Here is a 13,768-nt window from a genome sequence, read left to right on the forward strand (position 1 = left end):
TCCCCAAAACTTAACCTCTGAACTCGCTGGGGTTATGCTCAAGCCAAAGATCACCGAGCTTTTAGAGATCAAGAGGATGTCAGTGAGGAGGGACGGCGCGATGAGCCTCAGACACTCATTAGTCCTTGCTGAACGCCAGAAAATAACGAATTTCAGCTTAGTCAACAGCAGTGAAAGGCACTTATTGTGTTCAGACTGCCTTGGGATGACTTCTGCTTGTTGGCAAATGGCATTATCCAAAGGGAAGAGTCCTCTGTGTGGTGTTCCCATGAGGGTGGCCGTGTCCCCACTCCTGCACATACAGAGCGTTCTTGGCAATCAGAGTTTAATTAAGAGCTCCCCAAGACCAGCCAGGCCGGGCCTTAGCCCAGAGGGGCCCTGGCACCTGTGTTAGGGAACATGCTGGGGAAAAGGCTGGATTTCTGGCAAATGTCATCGCTGCTGCCTCACTTTGTGCGTCCTCACGAGTGTTTTTAATACGGCTGCGCTTTGTCTACCTGGAATATGCAAATAGTATTCAAATTAGAGCTCAGCTTTGTGACTGTCAGCACATACCCCCCAGCTTCCCTCTAGCAAGTGACTAATGGGAACATGTGTTCTTTCTATTTTTGTAAAGTGGGGGGAGGAGGGCCAGAGCTGGCAGGGCTGAACCAGAGGGAGCAGAGCCTGCAGCAGAGGGTGGCGATGGTGGGGTGGGGTCCGGAGCTGCTCCCTGGACCCACTGCCCAGGGCAGGGCTGGTGCAGGGCTGGGAGAGACCCCCAGCCCCCTCCCCACACTGCCCAGCTCCCAGCAGCTCCCAGCTCTCAGACCCACAGCACAGCCCAAACTTTGTCCTTAGCACAGGCCATTTTCTTCCTTTACCCCATCCCTTTTATTCACAATTGTACCCATTCCTGTATTTGTTAGTGTTCCTACGGCAACAACTCTAACTGCTTACACAGAATTGTAATGTCAGGAAACTCTTTAATGTTTCTGTGGATGACTTAATGTGATTTAGGAGAAATCCACCTCATCCAGTGCTGGGCACTGGCTCTGGGCCCTGGGGGCTTCCAACCACTTAAGGTCTCTGAACCTGCCTCCCGTGTGGAGCAGGACTTTTGCCTTCTATCGATTCTGAAAGTTGGTCAGCAACAAAAATTAAAATGATAGCACACACTCAGCACACATTTGCTATTCCCAGAGGACTGTAAACCAGAGGCCAAAGGCTCAGCTATTGCTGAAGCTCCTGGTGGCTCCAGGCTTTTCCAGTCACATATAGCAAGTACCTGAGGTGGGGACATCTCATGTCTTGCAGAAGCTGTGGTTCATTGTGAAGTGGGAGCCATGGTGGGGGTCACAGTCTGCTCTCCAGATCCCGACCATGCTGCTGGAGTCAGCATGACGGGACAGCAGCAGGACACCCCGCTCTGTCCTGTGCAGGGTTGTTCAGGTTCTCCTGTGGGAGAACAGTGCCAGGAGCTAATAAAGTATCTGAATGCAGCTGCAATGAGGATCCCAGACTGAGAGGCTCAGAGCTGGTACTTTGCAAACACCGGTGGCTCCATAAAACTGCCCTCCCAGGCTGCTCAGGATCTGTATTCTGATGGAGAGGCACATTGCCACTGTGCCAACGGGGCTGTGTTGTAAATTGGCTCGTTTTGGCTGTTCTGCTGTCAGGTAGGAGATGTTTCCAAAGCAGGATGCTGTCCTTGCCTCTCCCTGAAGTCCAGATCAAGTCCCAGGGCATGTGTCATTGCTGTCTCCCTCCCCTCCTGCCCCATGCAGTGTGTGCAGTCCCCACAGAAGGACAGAGCTGGTTGGTTTGAGTCAGCTCAAAGCGTGACTGAGGTGTTGCCTTCTGTTTTTAGTAAGACTGACAGCACTGCTTTCTGCTCTGGATGAGGAGAGGAGGGTGATTTAAGCAGCCAGGATAGGAAAGTCACTCTTCTTAATTAGCACTAATGCAGTGAAGGTTGTTTTCTGGCCCTGGCAGGGGAAATGGTAATTAATATGGCAGGGAGACAGCAGAGAGGCAGACAGGGGAGTTCAAGGCCGGTGTGTGAGCTCCGACCCCGAGGCAGCGCTGGCAGAGGCGGTGGGACACGAAGCCTGTCCCTGTGGGATGGATGGATGGACGGAGCACTGGCCATGTCCCCTGAACCCATGCCCAGTTCTGCAGTACCAGACATGGGGGTTCTTCACCTTCTGTAGCCTGACCAGCCTTTCCCACTCACAGTTTAACTGGTTTTGTGTTCTAATGAACAACTTCCTTTGCACCTCCCAGCACAGCAGCCTTGGGGTTGACTCTTGCTGCTGTCAGCTGCGCCCTTGGGCCACGTCAGCAAAGCTGAGACCAGAGGAGAGCAGGGCCCATGTTCCCAGCAGGAAGATCAGTGTCTCTGCAGGGCACCATGCAGAAACCACAGGTGGACCAAGGGCGAGCAAACCCAGCTCTGTGTGGTCACAGTGACCCCTGCCATGGATTCGTGAGTGGTGGTCGGTTCTTGGACACTGTGCTCAGCTGTGGCTCAGTGCTCAGGAAGGGTTAAGGGGATCTGAGGTGAGCAAGGACCCATTATTGTGGCTGGAGTTGTGGTGGACAGAAGATGATTACACAAAGCAGGATCTCTTGTTGCATTTGAGTCCCTTTCATGTCACTTTTCATGAGGAGTTTGTCTGCTCAGGATCATGCTGCTGAGCTGGAAGGTGCTGTGCTAATTCACTGTCTTGGTGAATTAACATGTTTTCTTCAGAAAAGAAAGTGTTCATGTGTTCCTCAACAGTTTTGTTTTTTTGGCATGTTATGTACCCACAAGCTTCTAGTGTGTTTGCTTTGCACTGTGACGTGGATACCTAATGTTATGCCCAGGAGCAATGGAGCAGGTTTTCTTAATTTGATGTTCCCAGTTTTGTTGGGAACTAAAACCTGGATGCTGCCTGGTGAAAGGGTCTGGAGTTAGTCATGCTGTTTGTAAAGACATCAGTTTGCCATTTTAACTGGGAGAGGAGTCAACCAAACCCCTAACATGAGATTTTCCTGGCTCCCTGGAAGGTTGATAAACCAGATAAACACATGCGCTAGAGGATTCACTCCTTAAATGTTCTAATAAAAATTGTTTAGCTGAGGACTTGACTTTGTTAAATGGCCTTGGCATCACCTTTTAAAAATCCAGGCAATATCCAAGTAGTGAAGAAAAAGCAGGGAGTGGACTGGCCAAGGTGTTCATGTACCTGGAGCAGCATTCCTGTAGAGCAGCTTGGGAAACTCTTGCAGGGAAGGATGATCCTGATCAGTGCACCTGATCTGTGTCTAATGGCTGGAGGAGACTCTTTAACCACAAAAACCCGTGCCCAGGGCTGGAGCTGGTCTTCCCACCTCAGAAGTGTCACCAAGGAGGCAACACTGCTCACGTTCCTCAGCTGAGCCATGGAAGACTTGAGCTCAGAGCTGCTCTCTTTGCTTCTCCTCTTCCCTGTAGTGATAACCCAGACTGAATAAAGCAAATAATTGCATTTGGGATAAGAGTAACCTGTGTAATGTTGACCATGGCTGGGAGCACCGTTCTGTCCAAAGGGAGCAGTAAACACTTCTTTGCAACAGGAGAAAACAAGCCCTGGCTCATATGTGACCCCTCCTGTTCAGGCATTTGGTGGTTGCTTTTTGGGGGGCAATTTTCTGGTGTTCTTTGTTGTGGATTTAGGAGTTTCTCCTTCTGTATTCCAGGGGATTTGTTGGCATCTTTTCTGTGCGTGTTCTGGGAGCCAAAGTCTTTCTTCCTAGAAGAGAAAACGAAGGCAGGTGTTTCCTGGGGGGGCTGGGGCTGGCAGGAGGCATCGCCCCCCTGCCTGGGCAGCCCCTGCCTGCAGCCCTGCAAGAGAGGCCCTGCTGTCCTGTCTGCCTCCAGCACGGAGACCAGGAGACTCGTGTCACCTCAGCCTGGAGCTGAAGTGAGGTCAGAAAGGTGAAAAGGCAGTATTTTATCCAATAAGAAACCCAAGGATTTGGATTTGTGCCAGAGCAGCAAGTGCTAAATCATCATATCCCAACCAGGGGATTTATGGCAGAGTTACAAAGATGATAATTTATTTAAGCACTTGTGCTAAGAATTTTTTTCCCCTGTTGATTCTTATTAGCATGGAATGTTTTACACTTTTTAAAGGGTATCACAGTGAAAGAGGGAACATTTGTAGGGAAATGTTATCCAGAACACATACATTGTTTAAATGAGCTGCTCTCCAGCTTCCAGACACGCAAATGTTTAAAGCGAGAGGCAGCACCTGATGTTTTATTAATCGCACACACATCGGCAAACTTTCAATATCTCATGTTTGTAAACACAAGTAGCAGTTTAGAACCTCTTTTAAGATAAAGCATAGAAAAATATGGATTTTCTCTACAAAGCTGACTTCAGGAACAGGCCATGGTGTGCCAGAAGGATGCTTCCCATAGGGGTGCTTCCCTGTGCCATCCATACTCGGCCCCTGCATGTGGGATAGGATCTGGTCCATGCCCCGTTCCATCTTGCACTGGTACCACAGATACTTTATTTTAATGAGAAGTGTTTTCATTGTTGTTTCTTCAGCTCAGTTAGTGGGGGAGGGTGTGCTGGCTTGCCCTGAAGGCTTTGCTGTGAAGAGTGTGTGTCAGGATGATGCTCACAGGCAAATGGGCAACGAGGAAGGACAGTGGAGCTCTGCAAAAGGCTGCACTCAGATGAGAAATCACAGAATCCCAGAGTGGTTTGTGTTGGAAGGCACCTTAAAGCTCACCTAATTCCAACCTCCAGCCATGGGCAAGGACACCTTGCACCAGACAGCTCTGTGAGTTGTACTCTGGCCTTGGTCCATTCACAAACACGTGCATGTGTAGGTTATGTGCTGACCTGTCACCATGGGTTATGTTTGTGAAATGTAGAGGCCAAAACTTAAAATAGACAGATCCCAGAGTTTAGCAAATTCCTTCAGGTGAGGTAGGCTGCAGTGAGGTGCCCAGTGCTTCTCCTTGCTTCAGGAGATAGATCCTTGGAGATGGCAGCCAGGGCTGTTACTGAGGATTGCAAGCAGCACCTCCCGCAGCTTCCAAGGAGTGATGATCCAGCACAACAATAATGGCAGTGGAGGAGATTTCCCATTGACACTGTGTCTACCCAATAGATTGATGTGTTGAATATGAACTTGTACCAGTGAAGCTTCCGAGTTTGTGTACAGATTTAATCCCGTGGCTAAACATTCCTCCTGGCAGCAAACACAACTCATCAGCTGTTACCAGGAGCCATCTCTGGGGTTTAGCTGTTTCAAGCTGAATCAGCATGAAGGTAGTACTGCAGTCCTACTGTGCAAGCATCTGATTTTGAGTAAATTATTACAGATTTAATCTTTATTCAGGTCTCTGAGTGTGAGTCAGTGACATATTAAGATTGAAAGGTGGCAGGAAAATGTTGGTTGATTCCTCATCAGTTTCTCTGCCAATTACAGATTCTTCATTGTCTGCCATCAAAAATCACACGCGTAAGAGCATCAGCAGTCTAAAGTGGACGCTCCTGAAATCAATCTTAATTTCATTTACAACAGCTAGATTTTGTTTGATTCTAAAAGAACTTCACCTGAAAGTTGTCTGGTGCTTGTGGCCCTGCCATGGGCTGGGCTCTGGCCCCTTCTCTGGCAGTGGAGGAGTCACTCTGCTGTCATTGTTGGGACACTGTGTGTGCTCTCTGGCCTTCAGGATCCTGCTCTGAACCCCTGAGAACCTCGGGTTTCCATGGCTGAAGCCATCACTTGTTCAAAGTCCTCTCCCTGCAAGATTCTTGTTCAGGATCATTTTCGCTCTGTTTCTATTTTTGATGGTATCTCCAACAATAGCCTCGTGTTCCTCCTCTGTCTGTTCCAGCCTGACACAGTTCAGTGCAGCGGTGCCTACGGGGGCTTGAAAAGAGCAGCCTCCCCTTTATCCCCTCCCTTTTTTTTTTATTTTTTGGCCGAGGCCAAATTCCTTCACCCAGGCAGAAAGATCGGCCGCTCTTACTGGCTTTTACTTTCCGAGAGCATTCTCCAGCCGGCCGTGGCTTCCCTGCGGAGCGAGGCTCCCGCTCCATTCAGGGGAGAAGGGTGCACTTTGCGCATCTGCCTTTTGTTTAGCCTGAGCCTCTGGGACTCGGGGAAGGGGGAGGAATTGATAAAAGCAAAGCATTTTGCCATAAAAAGAACCGAAGAGGGCAATGGAAGGCCATTTGTGTAATTCCCCAGGCTGTGTCTCTCTGAAAGCGAAGGTCTGGCGCAGTCTGCATAACCCGCTGACTTCGGATCTGCCTTTATCCTTTACCACGTGCAATCCGTTCTTGTACAGGAATTGGAGATTAAAGGCAACTTAACCTGTGTTTTCCTTTGTTTTTTTTGCAGCATTCTTTGGCAGTGAAATGGTGGAGCTGTATTTCAGATGAGACCAGGGGGGTGGGTGTGAGCAGGGAAAGCCCCCAGCAGTTTGCTGCCCCCCAGCCCAGAGCTGCAGTTGCACTGTGTGCCCTGGGGAAAGGCCTCGCAGGCCAAAGGGAATTACTGGGGTTTAGTCAGGGCTCCCTTTCTGATGGCTCTGACGGTGCTTTGTGGTGTCAGGGGTTTGCATGTGGGGAGTGGGTGTCCTGCAGGGCCTGGCAGCTCTGGCTCTGTCACAGGACAGCTCGGGGGCCCTTTGTGCCTGAATACATCAAATTGTCAGGTCTTGCATTAAAAAAAATCACTGTTTTGGAGGAGCTGCCCATATTCTGCCACTTCCATTGTTGAGAAGTTAAAGCAGAGGCACCTTCTTGGGGTGTGGTGAGAAATGCTTCATTTGTACTATGGTGACAAGGCAACCAAGTCAGTGTGTGGGGAGGAAATCTCTTCCCAGTGCAGGAAATTGTTCTGGAAGCTTCTCTGGTGACAGGGGGCTCCCCGTGCGTGGAACGTCGCGTTCTGTTCGGGCACCGAGGCTGAGAGGTATCGACAAAGCACGAGGAGATTAGAGAAGAGCAACAAAAAGGATTAAGGGGCTGAGGGATTGATCTCTGAGGAAAGATTAAAGGAGCTGCCTATGTGTAGCCTGGCAGAGAGAGGAGTACAAGGCAGCTTGATAACGCTGTACAAATGTTTGGAGGTCTAAATGTGAAGGGCTTGATCCTGTAGACGTCACGTCCATAATGTCCCTGCAAAATCAGTGGGCATTGGGTGTTACTGCAGGCCTGATCCCCTAACCAAATACCTATACCAAATTTGGTAATGATAATACATGTGTTTATATAGGGAAGCTGGTGAAGTAATGCGAATAGCAACAAGAAATTTGCAGCACTGATATGCTGAAATTTTAAATTTCCCCTGAAATGGAAGGTACCAAATCTTTCAGCCTGGACATTTGATCTGCAGAGCTCCCACAGCAGTGAGGGAAGATGATCCTGGCAGTGGAGGGGCTCCTCCACTGGGTTCTGCTTTCTTTCACTGCTCCAAATCTGCACCCTGCAGTTCAGGCTCTGCACGAGGCACCAGAAATTGGCTGCCAGGCTTCCCCTGAGTGTGTCTGCTGGGGGAGTGAGGGGTGCAAGGGATGCTTTGATTTTGAGTTTGTTTTTATTTAATACATGGTAAGAGTGGCTTTATGGCTGGTAATAAAACACTGGGTGAAAACCCAAGTTTCTGCCAGGGATTATGTGATGTTGGAGCACCAGGATTAGTTCCCATTTGGTACTTTGAACTGTGACTTCTGTTTGCAGATGCAGAAAATGAATGTGACACCTCTCAATCAGGTAGTAAAATGTCATGTTTCTCCTTTTCTTTTTTTCCCCAAGATTGTATTTACCTGGCAAAATTCCCAACCGTCACTCTAAAATTAATATTCCCAACTGTGGCAGCTTCCAAGCTAATGCTCACCCTCCTCTGAGCTGGCAGAAAGAATTATATCCCTTCCATGTGCTCAACAAGTCCAGCTATTTCCCTTCATTTCCAAAAGACTCCAACTAAACATAAATCTGTCTGTAGTCCTGACAGCCCCCAGTCATCTGTTTACCAAAATAAACTTTAAGCATATATTGAAAAATAATTTCTATTGAAATATGCATCCCTATGGCATTCAAGCTCGGTATTTAATGCCTTTTTTATGGTTAATAATGCATCAAAAGCATTTCGAGTCTCAAGCTGTCATTACATCACATACATGATGTGCCGGATGCGTTTAATTGACTAAAAAACTTGGAGTCAGATTTTATTTTAAAAAATACTAATATATAATTACCAAGTCCTACTTCTCCTGATCTGTGTCTCCCAGTACATTGTCAGCTGGTGGGGAGCAGTGGTGGTGGTGCTCACGGAGCTCAGAGACGGAGACAGGTCACAGGAACAGGAAAAGCTGTTTGTTCAGAGCCTTTTCCTGCAGCAGAGTTTGCTGGGATTTGACTTCTGCAAGGGAAAAGCAACTTAATGCAGTAAAATAATGTTAGACCTGGCACATGCTTAAAATAGAGGACTCTTGTCTGAGAGCAGAGTAGATGGTTCTGCCCCCTGGGGATGTTTTGTTCCCTGAGTCCCCAGGCGTTTGTTGCAGGGCCCTTGGCATTTGCAGGCAACTGTGCATCGGGGTCATTGTCACCTGTGTAGCTCCAGGTTGGACAGGCTGGGGCATCATCCATGGCCTTGTGGAGAAATCTAATGCATGGGAAGGTTTTCTTTCTTTTTTGGGGGTTTTCATCCCTCAAAAAACCTGAAAGGTGGAAGACCCTGCTGCAGTTTAAATCTCCCCATAGGACTGTGATGTTGTTAGCAAACATGATAAGTGCTCTTGGAGAAGGACAGACACATTTCCTTTGTGCCATATTTGTGCATTGTTTCATTTTTAATGTGGTTGACTCTGTTCTGTTTTGTAACAAGAAATGTATTGTCTCCGTCCCCTCTTAGATCAGTTGTTTTGCCTTATTTTTACTTTTAACTTTTAAGTTTCTGTTAAGCCTTTTAAAATACTTTTTGATTGATTGGTAGGGCTTAAAATCCTGTGATTATATTCCAGTGGAGGCACAGGAAGGAGAGAAGACTCATGTTTTAGAAGGTGGTCCTGTTTGTAAGGGTGGCATGAACATGAGCTCTTGCAGACTGGAACCTGTGTTTCTTTGGGATAGCTCTGTTAGATGGGTGATGTTAGACACCACACCTTTCAGGTCTATTTCTAAACTTCACAGTCTGTGTTCTTTAAATCCTCAAATTTTAAATGATAAATGGGATAATTCCCTGAGCTTGCTTTTGCTTTTCCCTGTTCCTCCTCTACCTGCTCATCTTGGTCCCAGCAGCCACCTCATTTCCTGGGAAATGTTTGTCATCTCTTTGAGCAGGTGCTGCTCTGCCATCGCTGCCCATGCATGGTTCCATGCACAGCTCCATGCACAGTTCCAGCACAGCTCCAGCACGGTTCCAGCACAGCTCCAGCACGGTTCCAGCACAGCTCCATGCATGGCTCCATGCACAGTTCCATGCACCGTTCCATGCATGGCTCCATGCACAGTTCCAGGCACGGCTCCATGCATGGCTCCATGCACGGCTCCATGCACGGCTCCATGCACAGTTCCAGGCACAGCTCCATGCATGGTTCCATGCACGGTTCCATGCACAGTTCCAGCACAGCTCCTGCCACAGCAGCAGGGCCAGCTTTGCAGCCCTGGGCTGGCTGCAGCACCCCAGCTGCTGTCCCGGGGTGTCACACGTGTGCTGTGCCCTCCCCTGCCCGTGCTGTAACTCTGGCCTCATGTTAATGTTTCCAGGTCAGCTCTGGCAGGGGACTGTGAAGGGCCATCACTTAATGAACCCCTTGGGGACCTCCCTCAGTTGCTCACCATTTCTCTCCCCCTCGGCAGGCAGGGAAGCGCAGCCCATGCTGTTTCACTCCATCACTTTTTCCCGATGCCTTTTCCGCCTGCTTGCTTCACACAAACAAACTAATTATCAATGAAGATACAAACCCCGGTCTTTTTCCTCAAGAGCTCCTCCAGCCTTGCCCTTCCCCACGTTTCACAGGTACACATCAACCTGCTTTTCTTTCTGCCCCTTCTCTGTCTGTCTGTGCCTCGCAGGTGCTGAACTGCCTGTTCCCAATTGCACACAGTTCACAGCTCAGCTCCAGCCCGTCAGTATCCGCACGTTTGTGTGTGTGGGCTCTTAGACCAGCCCAGGGAAGAGAGCTGGGGCCATTCTTTCATTGCACAATTTGTTTCCTTTGGATGGAAGTGACCTTACCTGCATGTGTTTCAGACAGAAATACCCCCAAAATCATCTGTTCATCCCCAGTTTACATCAGTGAGGCTTTCATGTACCATACAATGGGAGCAATACCACTGGATGTGGCTGGTTTGTGTGTGCTGTGTGCAGGCAGGTGTGTTCTCTGAGGGTCTGTATGTGTCTCTGTCTCCTTGTAACACTAAATATTTCACATGGAGTGTGAGATGACAGCTGGGGCCATCTGGAGTCTTTGTCCAGTTCTGGAGCCATGCCCTGATGTTGGATCTGTACTTTGTGGGTGGAAATTTGGCATAATTCATATTTAATATAAGGAAGTAAAACTGATCGAATCTTCCCAAAGTCTATCTGTAGCTGAGCTTCCCTTTACTGGGAAGCCTCTGGCACTCCAGCCTCTCTACACACCTCAGTGCACTGATCAGCCCCCTGGCACCTTTGTGAGGCTGTGGAATCACCTTGGACAGCTTTAGATAGCAGCAGTGGGAGGTGACCTGCAGCATGCCAGTAACTTCCTTAAAACAAAAAGCTAAAGGAAAGGGCTCTGAGCTGAGCAGGGTTTTGTCCAGGTATCCCATGTTTGAGGGAAATGTGCCTCCAGCCTCGTGGCATGTGCTCCAAGTGCTTCTGTGCCACTGGTGTCTCTCATCCCCTCGTGCCCTGTATGAAAGAATTTATTCCTGCACTCAGGCAAACTGTGTTTCCCAAGCCAGTGTCTGTTCCTTTGGGGAAAGGCTCTTTTGGGCTGCCCTGCTGGTTCATCCCTCGCTCCCACTGCTGACCCTGGGGTGTCTCTGCAAGGGCTCTGTCGATCCATGCACAGCTCCCCTGCACTGGGGGGCTGAGCTCGTGCTGCTGGCAGGGGTTCCTGGCAGGGGCAGTTGGTTCCTGGCTGGAGTGAGGATGCTCTGTCTCTGTGCCTCGTGCTGCTCCCTTCTGTCAGTGCAGATGTGGGCACTGTGCGAGCGCTGGTGGCCACCAGCCCCAGCCCCAGTGACCACACGCTCCAGAAGCTCCTTCAGAACGGGCTGCCTAGATAAGAGTCATTCTATCAGTAGTGAAATTCCTATTTTAATGTAATTTTACAGACCCTGATTCACTGTCCCTTAACTGCAGCTTGTTATTTCTGGCATTAGAGGGTAAAAAAAAATAGCTTCTGGGCATGTGACACTATTCACAGGCCTTTAATGTCAGAAATAATGATCATGTTAAATTGGAGCTCATTACGACGAAATGAGACCTCATTGAGCCCTCTTTTTGGGGGGTTGTTTAATGATTTTCCTTTTTCTCTCCTTTTTTTCCTTCTAAGTAGCCCTGAATTGGTACACTGGGGGAGAAGCTGGGAGGTTTGGTGGTAAATTTAAATCACAAGAACTGTATACCTTTAAAATCTATTAAAAAAAAAAAAAAAAGCCTGATTTTTCTACTGTTCTCCCCAAGTACTCTGGTCCTTTGTTACGTTTTTAGTTATAGAAATTTCTCGCACCTCTTAAGGCCACTAATAATGGTGCTATCTAAGGCAACTACAAAACATATTTGGGACTTTATTTCAAGCACTACTTTTCTCATAATGAACATGAGGATCCCATTTTCCAGTCTTTTCTCTAATCACATTCAGAAGTGCGGAAGCTCCTCCTGTGAGACCTGAAGCAGCTCTGCAGTGTGGATGGAGCTGTGACACCAGGCAGTGCCCACACACCCACCCCTCTCAGGGCCCTGTGGCCACCAGCACTGCCAGCTCTGGAGCGTTTCTGGACATCTGGCACAGTTGTGTGTCCCACCATCCTCCTGTCCTGTGGTGGCCTCTCCATCCCGGGTGGATTTGCTGTTTCTCAGTCCAGATGCACTGCAGGAGAATGAGGCTGGAGTTCAGAGGCAAAAATCCAGTTTTGATAAATTTGTTGGGATAAAACCAATCTCTGCCTAAGGGGTTTCCTTGTAAACCTAAGGGTTCTTCTTGTCTGAGATGAGTGACAAGTGTTGCTGAAAGGAAGAGGTGACACAAAAACTGTGGGGATATGGGATGGTGTGAGCAGCCGTGGCTCCAGACACAGTCACTCTAACTGCAGCCAGCACAGAACAGGAGAGCTTTAATAAACAACTCAAAACCAGTGGGTTTGTTTTGTGGATCTTAGGGAAGGCCCAGTTAAAAGAGCAGCACAGGAGAGAACGTGAATACAGAAAAGAATTGTGATGGAGGCTAATGGAAAGAAAAGTACAAGGATGGAATTAGCTGCTGGATACTGAAGGGGAAGTGGCAAAGAATGGATCATCAGGGCCTATATAGGAGGAAGATAATATATGTGCACTAAAAAGGAAGCACCTGTAGATGGTTGCAATGCCACTGTGCTAAATTTGGAAGATTTTTTTTCCCTGGCTCTCAGAGGAATAAGAAGCTGTTAAGACTGGAGAAAGGATGTTTCCATTCTGTGTGTGACAAGCAAAGGTTGTCTAGGCAAGTATTTAAGCAACAAAGATGTTAAGTAAAAGATTTTTAGGGGTGTTAGGGAGAAAGTCAACAGGAGACAAAAATCTGAGAATGATGGCAGAGAAAAGCTGAAGTGAAAGCTGATGGCTGAGATAGTCCCTTCAGTGTCAAGGTATTTGAGAAAGCTGGGAGTGAAAAAGGCTCTGCAGGGCAGATTAGGACCTCTGCTCCAGCTGAATGGGGTTCTTGAAGTGATGGACAAGATTTTGAATGATACCTCTAGATAAAGGAATAGACCTATGAATCCTCACCGAGAGGCAACTGCATCTGTATTTGTGGTTGAGAGCATCCATCTCCTCCCGTTCCATAGCACATATATCTGTGTGTGTGTATGTGCAGCTGTATGGGATGTGCTCTGGGGTTTTTTGCAAGGAGATTTAGGTCAGGGAGGACAGAAAAACTGACTGCTGTTGACGTTTGGTCACTGGGGAGGGAATGGAGAAGCTCACCTTCTGCCTGGTGCCAGGATTCTGGGAGCCAAGGGGCAGCTCCTCGTGGGACTTGGACAGAGAATCCCTCACGTTCCAGTGATCCTGCAGACTGACAATTTGAAGCTGGAAGGGTCTGTCTGTGTCTCTGAACATGCTCTAAAATGACCCAGAAATGGGCATGTTTAGGAATATGACTCCCTGTTCCTGCTCCACTTTGCCTCGGCGTTGCTGGTGACACCATGGCTGTTATTTAGCTCAGAGAAAACAACACTTGAATTGTGTTTAGCATCTCCCAGTGTAAAGAAAAATCCTGAAGATAATTATTTGTATCCAAATTATTTTCCATTCTTTAGCAGATGTTTTCAGACTTCAAATATGTTGTTTTCTGCAAGTGCTGCATAATAAATTAATTGTTTAATTAGTAATAGATATGTCACTCCTGGGAGAAAATTCCTTACTTTGAACAAGTAAACCAGACACCCCTTTCATGTTTAATATGTTGGGTTTAAGACTTTTACCTCTTTTTAAATACATGCACTTCCATAGATCAGATAATACCTTAAACTATTGTCAGTGATTATGTGAGATCTCATAACACAGAATGGAGCAAAGTACAGACATTTCTTCAC

At 47.9% G+C, this 13,768-nt stretch overlaps 1 protein-coding gene and 1 long non-coding RNA gene across 7 annotated transcripts in view; one reads left to right on the forward strand and one right to left on the reverse strand.

The window, feature by feature from the left end:
• ZFHX3 (zinc finger homeobox 3) overlaps positions 1-13,768 on the forward strand; it is a 487,194-nt gene that overhangs the window by 249,509 nt on the left and 223,917 nt on the right. The window lies entirely within an intron of this gene.
• Positions 309-1,355, reverse strand: LOC147650917 (uncharacterized). Its single transcript, XR_015275516.1, has 2 exons — positions 1,268-1,355; positions 309-497 (listed from the first exon to the last, which is right to left on the reverse strand). It is a non-coding gene; the product is annotated as an uncharacterized LOC147650917 (long non-coding RNA).

This window comes from Cyanistes caeruleus, chromosome 12 (genome assembly GCF_971803275.1).
Source record: "Cyanistes caeruleus chromosome 12, bCyaCae1.hap1.1, whole genome shotgun sequence".
In the NCBI taxonomy this organism is placed as follows: domain Eukaryota; kingdom Metazoa; phylum Chordata; class Aves; order Passeriformes; family Paridae; genus Cyanistes; species Cyanistes caeruleus.